This window comes from Triticum dicoccoides, chromosome 1B (genome assembly GCF_002162155.2).
Source record: "Triticum dicoccoides isolate Atlit2015 ecotype Zavitan chromosome 1B, WEW_v2.0, whole genome shotgun sequence".
Classification (NCBI taxonomy): domain Eukaryota; kingdom Viridiplantae; phylum Streptophyta; class Magnoliopsida; order Poales; family Poaceae; genus Triticum; species Triticum dicoccoides.
The window spans coordinates 687,156,954-687,168,890 of record NC_041381.1 but is presented as its reverse complement, the minus strand read 5'-3'; the positions used below and the strand labels follow the sequence as shown (position 1 = coordinate 687,168,890).

Genomic DNA, 11,937 nt, shown 5'->3' with positions numbered 1-11,937 from the left:
CTTTGTTCCATCTCCTGTAAAAGTATTAGCCAGCAGTTTTTCCATGATACCTGAAGGAAATTCAAAAGGAGTTTCATTTTCAATAGGTTCAGTAGGTTGAGGAGCAACTCTTTGCTCTACTGGAAGGGGTGAAGATACCCCGAACAAGCCCCTCATAGAATTACTTTCCATAGTAACAAGTGACAGAAAATTTCAGCACACTATATAAATTTTTCCTTACCAAATTCCACCTACCAAAGGCGCTACACTCCCCGGCAAGGGCGCCAGAAAAGAGTCTTGATGACCCACAAGTATAGGGGATCTATCGTAGTCCTTTTGATAAGTAAGAGTATCGAACCCAACGAGGAGCAGAAGGAAATGATAAGCGGTTTTCAGCAAGGTATTCTCTGCAAGTACTGAAATAAGTGGTAACAGATAGTTTTGTGATAAGGTAAATTGTAACGAGCAACAAGTAACAAAAGTAAATAAGGTGCAGCAAGGTGGCCCAATCCTTTTTGTAGCAAAGGACAAGCCGGAACAAACTCTTATAATAGGAAAAGCGCTCCCGAGGACACATGGGAATATCGTCAAGCTAGTTTTCATCACGCTCATATGATTCGCGTTCGGTACTTTGATAATTTGATATGTGGGTGGACCGGTGCTTGGGTGCTGTTCTTACTTGAACAAACATCCCACTTATGATTAACATCTATTGCAAGCATCTGCAACTACAACAAAATTATTAAGGTAAACCTAACCATAGCATGAAACAATGGATCCAAATCAGCCCCTTACGAAGCAACGCATAAACTAGGGTTCAAGCTTCTGTCACTCTAGCAACCCATCATCTACTTATTACTTCCCAATGCCTTCCTCTAGACCCAAATAATGGTGAAGTGTTATGTAGTCGACGTTCACATAACACCACTAGAGGCTAAACAACATACATCTCATCAAAATATCGAACGAATACCAAATTCACATGACTACTAATAGCAAGACTTCTCCCTTGTCCTCAGGAACAAACGTAACTACTCACAAAGCATATTCATGTTCATAATCAGAGGGGTAATAATATGCATAAAGGATCTGAACATATGATCTTCCACCAAATAAACCAACTAGCATCAACTACAAGGAGTAATCAACACTACTAGCAACCTACTAGCACCAATCCCGGACTTGGAGACAAGAATTGGATACAAGAGATGAACTAGGGTTTGGAGATGAGATGGTGCTGGTGAAAATGTTGATGGAGATTGCCCTCTCCCGATGAGAGGAGCGTTGGTGATTATGATGGCGATGATTTCCCCCTCCCGGAGGGAAGTGCCCCCGGCAGCACAGCTCTACCGGAGCCCTAGATTGGTTCCGCCAAGGTTCCGCCTCGTGGCGGCGGAGTCTCGTCCCGAAAGGTTGCTTATTATTTTTTTCTCATCGAAAGACTTCATATAGGAGAAGATGGGCGTCGGAGAGCCACCAGGGGGCCCACGAGGTAGGGGGGCGCGCCCAGGGGGAGGGGGCGCGCCCCCCACCCTCGTGAGCAGGGTGTGGGCCCCCTGGCCTTCATCTTCGGCGACGATTTTTTATTTATTTATTTTAAGGTATTCCGTGGAGTTTCAGGACTTTTGGAGTTGCGCAGAATAGGCCTTCAATATTTGCTCCTTTTCCAGCCCAGAATTCCAGCTGCCGGCATTCTCCCTCTTCATGTAAACCTTGTAAAATAAGAGAGAGAATAGCCATAAGTATTGTGACATAACGTGAAATAACAGCCCATAATGCGATAAATATCGATATAAAAGCATGATGCAAAATGGACATATCAGTCAACTCTGCACGGGTCGCCTCACTCCTCCTCCTCCCCACCGGGACCGGGCAGGAGGACGAGTGCCCTCCCTCGCGAAGCGATGCCGCGGTCGTTGCCGACGAGGACGTCGTTGGTGAGCGCGGTGGCAGCCAATGGACGAGCTCGAGCATGGGTTTGTGGGCGCGTTGGTGAGCGCGGCGACGGCCATGGCCGAGCTCAAGCCCGGGCGTGGCGGCGGCATGTTGTTGAGCATGGCGGTGGCCCGGCCATGGCCGAGCTCGAGGGTCTCGTTCTCCAACGGCTCCTGCACGTGCCGCCCCTGGGTGAGGTGTTTGTTCAATCGTCGTGGTTGATTTTCTCTATTACTCTCGGTTTGGTCAGGGTCTCATGTGGGATTTCGTTGCAGGTTCTGAAGAGCCACCATTTGTTCCATTCGTCAAGGATTCGACCGTCCTGCCGACTGCTGCTGCGTCGAGATGTTGCAAGGCTTCTGGTCTGGGAGCTCTTCTTTTTCCTTCCTATCTAGCGGTCTAATATTTGTGGAAGTGTTGTTATGTGTGGCTTCAGTAGTTTGTTAGATGTGTTGGCTGCTGCTAATGCTTTCTTGGATGCATTAGCTGCTCGAGGCTGAGTATGGTCGGATTCCTTTGATGGATTAGGGGATCTACTTGGGTCCTCGGTATTTTTTGTTGCCATGTGGGAGGCTCAGCCGCATGTCTAGATTCCTGCCAGTTTTTTTGTTCCGTTCTGAATTTGTCTGCTACTTATAGGTTTGGCATGGACTGCTGTTGTTGACAGCATTGCCTCATGATATTTTCTATAATTCTTAATGGTATCTTCAGTAATTCTCATGATATTAATCTATTCAGAAAGCTACCAGGTTTTTTAGCTAGCTGTACGAATGCCTTGTAATCGGCCTTTACCAAGTAAAAACTGGAGCCCTTGTCATTGATTGGCTTTGTGTGTTGCTCGAGGATGAGTATGGTCGGATTCCTTTGATGGATTAGGGGATCTACTTGGGTCCTTGATTCCAAGAAGAATGTTGGGCAACTACGAGGTTACATACATTCACTAGGTTGGGTACTGAAGTGCGTACATATTGATAATTGAATATTGAATAGGTACATTCGCCGGGAATGAGGGTCTGCTAATGTTATGGGCTTGATTGGCTTTGTGAGTTAGAGCAAGATTGTGCTTTGCAGGTATTATGCAAGCGCTGTTTTTATTTATGCAAGTTAGTTAGGCGGTTCACTGTCACCAGTGGAGCAGTTGCTGATTTAGCTTACAATGGTGACCGGAGATTGACTGAGTGTGCTTGCAGTTCGAGGCGGAGCGCAAGGAGGACACCTGAGTGGAGATCTACTGCGCCGCCAAGCCGGGGCTACTGCTGTCAACGGTGAGCGCCCTGGACACGCTGGGCCTCGGCATCCAGCAGTGCGTCGTCAGCTGCTTCAACGACTTCGCCATGCACGTCTCCTGCTCCGAGGTACCAACGATTCCATCCATGAATTCATCACTACACCAACCAACATGGATGGATTCATCTTCTTCTTCAGCTAGATCATCAGTTAAGTCATCAATCCCAGCTGATTGATTCGATTTTTGTATGGATAGGATACATGTTGTTTTTGTTACTTGTACCAAGGTTCAGAACCTTGATGAGTTGGCTGATGATCCATGTAGATTTGACTTACCATGATCTCGATATGTATGTCAGTATACATTATTAAGTAATGGCTAAATGACTGGGATGTGTATGTCATCTTTAACTGAATTTAGATGTTTATTCAATCTGAATTTAAATGTTTTATCATTCGGCATGTATTTTCTTGTGATTTCTTGTGCTGTAAACTTTAATTAATCATCTTTAGCTATTGTCTATTATCCTACAGCTGGGCTCATGCACTTGGAATTCTTTGCCACCTGATAATTAATGAAGGTAGTATATCTTTGGATTGTAATTACCTTTTTGGGGCTTGGACTTGCTCTGTATGATATTGTATTAGTTTATTATTAGGCTTGAATGAACTGCAGATTCCGTAACTCAGTACTGTTGTTTGCCTATGCTTTTTCACTGCCACATGTTTTAAATTGTAATCGGGAGCCCTCTCGAATTACTTATGCCTCTGGTGATTTGAGAGTTAATATTCTGTTTCTGCAGATACCAGTATGATGATTGCATTAAGGATTATGACACGGCTGTTGAGAGGGGAAGGAAACTTCGTGCTGACTTCAAGATGGTTTCGAGGGCACTCACAAGGAAAGGAACTGCTCTTGCTGAACTTGCCAAGTCTTCCAAAGACTACAATGTTGCCATTGAGACTTTCCAGAAGGCTCTAACTGAGCATCGAAACCCAGATACCCTGAAAATACTAAATGATGCTGAACGAGCAAAGAAGGAGCTCGAGCAACAAGAGTACTATGATCCAAAAATAGCTGATGAGGAGCGAGAGAAAGGTAAGTCGTGCGAATTCTACTGTTAACACAACACTTGTCTGCCCCTGATAAGTCTGGGTGATGATAAGGGTTTTAATTTTTGATACTCCTTGTAGGTAATGAGTTCTTTAAGCAGCAAAAATACCCAGAAGAAGCGAAACATTACACTGAAGCGCTCAGGAGAAACGCAAAGGATCCAAAGGTATTTACTTGAATGTTTTATTATGATATTCAATTGCTTGAGCTAAAAAAATCTGTGAAGCCGTTTCACTGTTATATTGGCATTGAATCGGTAAATCTGATGAGAACCCACATAAGTTTATGCCATCTGAATTAATCTGTAGGTGACCACTGGCTATAGGTGTTTCTGCAGTATAGGTGTTGTGTTGTGGCGTATTTTGTAGTGCTAAGCTATTGGCTACGTTTCAGGTATAAAGCAATCCAGTTTTTCAGGAAAGAGTACGACAAAGCAATGGAAACTTATCAGGAAGGCCTAAAGCATGATCCGAGTAACCAGGAGCTGCTTGGAGCGCCAGCGCTTTTAACAGCTGGGTGAGAAATATATGCTTTATTATTACTATTTTGACTTTATGCCAACACATTTGTTTTTGGAAAATAGTTGTTTTCACTGATCCATTTTACCTCCTTATTCTTCTTCAGTTTGGAGATATAGGGATACAAGCGCGTTCAGGAAATTATATGGGTGAAGACCAATAGACTTCAACGCATTATTCGAACTGGCCGCACTAGCCATTGGTAAGGTGCATTCTTTTTCTTTTGGAATTATTCAGTTCCCTGTACTTATCTCCGCATCTATTCTCCGTGTCGTTTCTGAATTTGGTAAGGTGCATTCTTTTTCTTTGGCAAACAGAGCAGGCAGGAGGAGGAAGCAGAGAGGGAGAGGGCGAGGAGATCCTGGTCTGCACCTTGCGTCTCCCACAAGCTACTGCAACGGGAGAATCGTATACCCAAAATCTTTCTCAAAGCCTACAGCTACTGCCTCCCCAAGCAATGCCAACCTGCAGCAACAAGATAAGCTACACTCTGTTTATGTATTACATATTTTATTCAACTATGCCCCTCTCTTTAATCTTCCCATTGTGAATAGGTTATATGGTAATATAAATAGCTGATTTGATAATGGAAAAATCTGATTTGATAATAGAAATAGCTGGTTTGATACAAACATATTGCTAACTCCTTAGGTGTAATGTTGTTTAAAAGATGCCACAGTCATATTTTTTTTTTCATGAGACAAACATGTATTTGTTTGTTTGTAGGGTTCAGATTTTAAGATCTCCGGTGGGCTTCTATAGGATTGGTAAAAGAGGAGGACCAGAGCTGACCAACTCTTCTCAAGGTCACCTTTCTACAACAATGTAAGCAGCTTCCCTCAAGAAACTTATCGAGTCTTCTGATCGACGCATCATGAATCGGGCATTTAGTTGATAGATGTATCGGTGTTGTGTATTTCCAGATTGTACTCAAACTAACTTGGCCCCTATATTAAAGATGCATGGCTTGATTTTGAAATTATGGTTATGAACACAAAGCTAATTTGTACTCTGTTCTACACTACTGTCCCTTGGACAGTGATCCCACAATTGAGAGGAAGCCAAACATAGGTACATATGTTTTCCTTCATCCAATCCAATGGTTTTTCCTTAAGGCCATTGAATACATCATGTAACCCCACATAAATGGTTGGGAACCAGATAAATTTAATTTATCTTCAATACCCTCTCCAAAATATTGTCGCTGCATGTATTAGGCAGGATCTATAAGAGTTATTGCTATGTATATGTTGTGAATCTGCCAATGTAGTCAATTTGCGGTTCTATCATATTTCTTAGTTCAAGCCCCTGAGATAATGCGTTTAAATTTATGAACTCAAACAGTTCAAGATTCAGTAAAAATGCACGATGATCTTTACAAATTATCTATTTTTCTATGGGACTTCGAAGATAATAAATTAGGTGCATAGTAGTGGCATGTTACATGGTCTAGGTAGGTTCTAAGGAAGGGGAGTGTTGGATCAGTCTCATATTCATATTGGTGCGTGTGGTGATAACTGAGATGGGACGCTGTGGCATGCTTTTGTGTTGTTGATAGTTAGTGTGGATCGCTTAATTGGTCCTCTTGAATGGGTAGATCAATCTGGTGCCAGCTTATGGGACGGGTTAGGTGTGATATGCTAGCTTTTCTGTTTATTGGGATGGTCAGAATTGTTATATACCATTTTCAGGGTTTCAGTCTTGTTAGTTGCAGGTGTCTGACAGATGGTTGTTCACCCTTATGAGGTGTACCAAGCGAAAATTCCACTGCTGTGCTACTGAACCTTGGTCGTGCAAGCTAATCTAATGGATGTCAGTTAACTCCTTGTGTACACATAGTCCGTATGTTATGTGTGGGGAAATGAAATGAAGTAATATATAAATATGTGAATGTATGCCTTTTATTTTATTTTATTTTATTGACGAGCATAGCATGAATTCTTCCGTTTTTATTAAAGATAGGAAAAAGGGGGGGAAATACTTAGTTCCTTGGTTAATGTCTTTTTATTTTATTTTATCATTTTCTCAGTGTGTTATGAGTCATCGTTGGCCATACAGTTATGGTTTCGTAAACAAAAATAACGCTTTCGCTCTGTGTGGTGCCTCGACACATCATATATACATGGATAGTGAAATATCGGGTCTACCTTATTCACATAGTTATTCTTATCAGCGTACAGAGCAAAAGACTCGGCGCATGCTTGGTTGAGTAACCATAGACTCACCAATGTAGTCTATGTATTCTTACATTGGCCATACATAAAAAAAATGTGTGTTCATTGACCGATTTTGCTCAAAATAAAAAATTGTAGCTCATACCTTAAGACTGACCGTCGCTTGCTTCCTTTTTTAATTGTTTCCAATAATGTTATTTTTGCATCTTTATGTTGTCCTGCGCATGTATGTTCCTTTGCTGCTCATTTATCAATCACATATTTATGTTTTCTCTATACCATTTCCAAACACTCAGGTGGACCAGACTATTGTGAGAATTTTTAGCAGAATGATTCTTGATATTATGTTGGATCATGTTGGAATTCCTAGAGCTATTTATCGGAGAAGGATGTACCCGCATAACACAATGACTGTCACTGTGCTTTTCTACCGGAGAAATGCACGCATTTGAGTATTTCTGTTAGCCATCTTGGTAAACAAATGTTTGTTGTTTCCTTGGTGTTTATTTCCATTGGCAAAACGCTGCTTATCGGCGGTTGGAACTATGCTTCCAGCAGTATCACTTGCCATGATGAGCTACATCATTAATTCTCATTTTGTGTACTTATCAAGGCTGCTATCTGATTTTGTCACTTGCCTTTTGTATAGTCTTTTGTATGCCTTGCTTACACTACTGTACTGTCCAGCTGCCCTGTAGTGTGCTACTTGTTTTTCTGTCTCTTTCTTTGAAATGACTTGCCCTAATTATTACCACTGGTCTTTAGACTTGTCAGATGTGTTGCTTTCTGTATGAACATGTTGTAATCTTGATCATGTATCATTCATTTTTACTCCTAGGTTTTGTTTCCTACAACCTCTGTTTACATTACAACTTTGAAATAGATAGGATGTGGTCTGATTGCAGTTATGGTTTAGCACTGATTGTGTGGATATGGCAAAGGCGACAACAATGTTTACTATCACCCTTTTTGGCTTTGTATGTCAGGTTGATTACATCTGGTCATTACATTCTTCGGGAGGAGACCTTGTGTTGAGCATGACACCCAGTCTGGCCAGCCTTGCAACTGCCAGCAACCCGATTCATCGAATGGTATTAACTTGCATAGTAGTTCTGTTTAGATTACAGTTTTAGCTTCCTCCACTCTTTGCTTTGATTAGGTTAATTTCTATTCCCTCTGTCCCATAATATGAGAACATTTTCCAAACTATGTTAGCTTGAAAAACGTTCTTATATTATGGGACGGAGGGAGTAACAAATAGGATGATGATCAGGATGAATAATATTTCGGCATTGCTACCATTATGGTTCCACTCATGAATAAATAAATTAACTTGATGATCCATTGCAAGCAATCGTTCTAATTCCCATTTGGCAACCTTGAATAATTTGTTTAATCGCTTGAACAGTACGTTGAGCCAAGCAATGGTCTTTGTTATGAGGAGCCTGACTGCACCGAATATGATGAGTTTCCTGGCTACTATCCATCTGACCATGAGGACAACAATAGTGATTGCTTATCTGAGCTTGAGCTGTGGTGAATGCGACCGATGTTTTGACCGCATAAGAAGATGAAGTTCTTTTCGTTTATCGAGTAATATTATCATAGGTGGATGTGATGCCTCTATAGAGGCGTTGTGAATCAGTGTAGTAGCACACCACCCTATCCTTATTGTAAATTATGTGTGCTCATCGCTATGAGACAGTCCTTCGGATGGATTTACTAATCCATGGTTATTGTATATTATGTTGTAGTTCCAGTGTTGGTTCTCTAATTTACTTTCTATGCCTGTATTATCATGTATTATTGCATATGCTAAACCTGGATTTCTACTAACTTGCCATTACCTGTTTAACCAAAACGTTGCGACCGGCACCCTCGCGCCAAGGCGCGATTCCGATCTAGTTTTTATGGGAGGCCTTAGATGGGGAATTTATAGGAGGAAACTGACTTTTTAAGAACCAAGTTGGTTGATCCAATCTTGATAAATGTAAACTAGTGACTAGTTCGTGACAAATAATAATTTGTGCCGGGGACAAAGAAAAAGATGCATAGACCACACCATATATCAGATGACTGTTAAGATCCGCAAAACTTCTCAACCACTCCTCCCAGTTGTTTGTCGGCTTTAATCTGTCCTTTTTGTCGATCCTTTTGTTGCCTTAGATGGGGAGTTTATAGGAGGAAACTGACTTTTTAAAAAACCAAGTTAGTTGATCCAATCTTGATAAATGTAAACCAGAGACTAGTTCATGACAAATAATAATTTGTGTCGGGGACAAAGAGAAAGATGCATAGACTACAACATGTTAAGATCCGCAAAACTACTCAACCACTCCTCGCAGTTGTCTGTCGGCTTTAATCTGTCCTTTTTGTCGATCCTTCTTTTCCCTGCTCTAATGAGCTTTTAGAAGATCCGAGCAGCCTACGGCAACTGATCCGGTTCATTTGTGTTTTTTTTCGTGATGTTGTATTTCATGTACAAGCGTATATTTCTTGTACATATCTTTGGTTAAGATATGTGTTTGTTTGTTTTGGTTATTTGTGTTGTGCTTCTATTTAGGAACCAATCTCTATGTAGCAACAACCTTCGTTCATGGAAGAACTGGACTATTGTTGTCGTCTCTACCATTTACCACATTAGTGTTGGATTTTGAAGGACTGGTGTTGTTGTTCAGGATGCAAGCGAATGGAACATTGATGGATTATAGTAGGCAAGGAACACTTTATGTGGAATTTATGCAAAACACCGCATTAGCCCGCATAAAACCGTGAGCACCTGCATATGCAAACTGGATGTGCGGTGGCCGCGACCTGCGTCTTTGCATCCTTACAATCGGATATATGATCTGCTATATGTGCCCCCCTCCCTTGTGGTTTGAACGAAGTTGTAAAGAAAAAAAAACCGTGAGAGGGCTTAGATGGAAAGAAATTAGCCTTTGCCCCCAGCCCCCCACCAAGCACTCATATTCTGTCTTTGGCCTCCCTAGAAAATTTCATCTACCTCCACTAGTGATGGCTAACCCGCCCACTCGCATTTGACTCACAAGGTCTAGCCCACGTGAAACTCATCGAAAAATCTCATTCTACCTACCAACAAACAGTCAAGGCACGAATCCTTCCACCTTTAACCCTATTTCTAGAATTTCAAATCCGATTTCAGAATACACCAGGAGAAAAAAGACAAATTCATCATAAAGTAGTCTCACGAAAAGACAAAAGCAAAAAATGGCACTATTCACATTTGCATTTATCTTTTTTGTCCTCCATGAGTATTTTGAATTTGGATTTGATCTCATGAATATTCACATTACTTTCAGAATTTTTTGAAACATTACTAAAAAATTTAAAAAAATAAACATGGTACCATGTGCTGATGGTTGGCATCATTTTTAAAACAACGTTGACAGAAAAGAGAAGCTACACCATTGAGAAAAAAATTAAAACGACATATAAACAAGATCACAAAACATTCTAGGTTACAAAAAATTCTCATTCAAGGGGAGCGATTATATAGTCCAAAGTTCAATATGCACAACACAAGTTTAGAGATGCTTGACCGGAAGTTATTGCTGGGACATGGACATGAGGATTCATCCAAATGCATACACTTTAATTTGAACAACAAAAATCTAATCACAATCCGCTTTCGGCAGGATGATTATGCTATCTGACGTGAGATCAAATCGGTGCAATAACCAAAACACAATCTACATTTCACCAATGATAAACTAACAATGGGCAACAAATCCCCTGACGTAAAATGCACATAATATGTTTGGATTTTTTTAATATATATATTTTTTCCTTTGCCTTGGTCCTCCCCAAACACTCATATTATGTCTTTGGCCTCCCAGCAGATTTCATACAGCTTTGCCATGAAGAGAATATGACGTGGAAATCAAGTTTCTATGGAGTTTTGAACATTTGGAAAAATCTTAGAAGAATACAGTATGTTAAGAGTGATATTCTATTAGCATGTGAAATTCCAAGTTCAGAAACAAATTCGTTTACAAGGTACAAAAAAGATAAGCATTGAATAGCGCCAAAGAAGCGCTCCTATTCATTGCTGAAGTTGTTTTTTTATTGCTCATAAATGGTTTCCTGTTTGAAGTTGAAATTTTACATGGCAATATAAATCACCCGCTTAACATACTGTATATTTTAAGAATTTTTTATAACTTCCAAATGGTGTGTCCACAATATTTTTATTAAAACTTGGTTGTCATGTGATATTCTCCCCTCTGCCACTTGTGGTAACTTACGCACCTTCAACTCGCATAGCCCACATGAAACTCGCCGGTAGATCTCATTCTACCTAACAGCAAACAGTTAATGCATGTATCCTTCCCCCTATAACCCTGTTTTTAGATTTAAATGTAAATTCAAAATATACATGGAGAAACAAAGAAGACAAATCCATCATAAAATAGTCACACAAAAGGACAAAAGCAAAAAGTAGCACTATTCACATTTCGATCCATCATTTGGATTTGATCTTGTGAACACAACTTCAGAATTTTTTAGGATAACATGGTACCATGTTATCATGTGATGTCTGATACTGTCATTTTTTTTAAACAACGTCAACATGAGTGTATGTGCGCATGAATGAACGTCTGTGCTTGGTTAAAAATACATTAACAAAAAGAAAGGAGAAGCGGCATAAAAACATGGCAAGACATACTAGGTTACAAAATTTTCTCGTTCAAGGGGACCGACCCTATAGTCCAAAGTTCAATATGCACAGCACAAGTTTAGAGATGCTTGACTGGAAGTTGTTGCTGGGTCATGGACAGGAGGATCCACCCAAATGCATACATTTCGATTTCGCCAACAAAATCCAACCACAATGCCAGCCGCTTTCGGCGAGGTGATGATGCTATTTGACCTGAGATCGAACCAGTACAATAACCAAAACACAATCTACATTTCACTCATAATAAACTAAGAATGGGCGACGACGCTGTCTGTAAATTGCCCAGTATAT

At 40.7% G+C, this 11,937-nt stretch overlaps 1 long non-coding RNA gene across 2 annotated transcripts; it reads left to right on the top strand.

Moving 5' to 3' along the window:
• The first annotated feature begins 4,889 nt into the window (after window positions 1-4,889).
• Window positions 4,890-8,688, top strand: LOC119312702. 2 transcript variants are annotated; one of them, XR_005151413.1, is made up of 5 exons: window positions 4,890-4,975; window positions 5,091-5,598; window positions 7,244-7,420; window positions 7,934-8,038; window positions 8,356-8,688. It is a non-coding gene; the product is annotated as an uncharacterized LOC119312702 (long non-coding RNA). The 2 variants fall into 2 exon arrangements; XR_005151418.1 differs by lacking the exon at window positions 7,244-7,420.
• The last annotated feature ends 3,249 nt before the right edge of the window (window positions 8,689-11,937 follow it).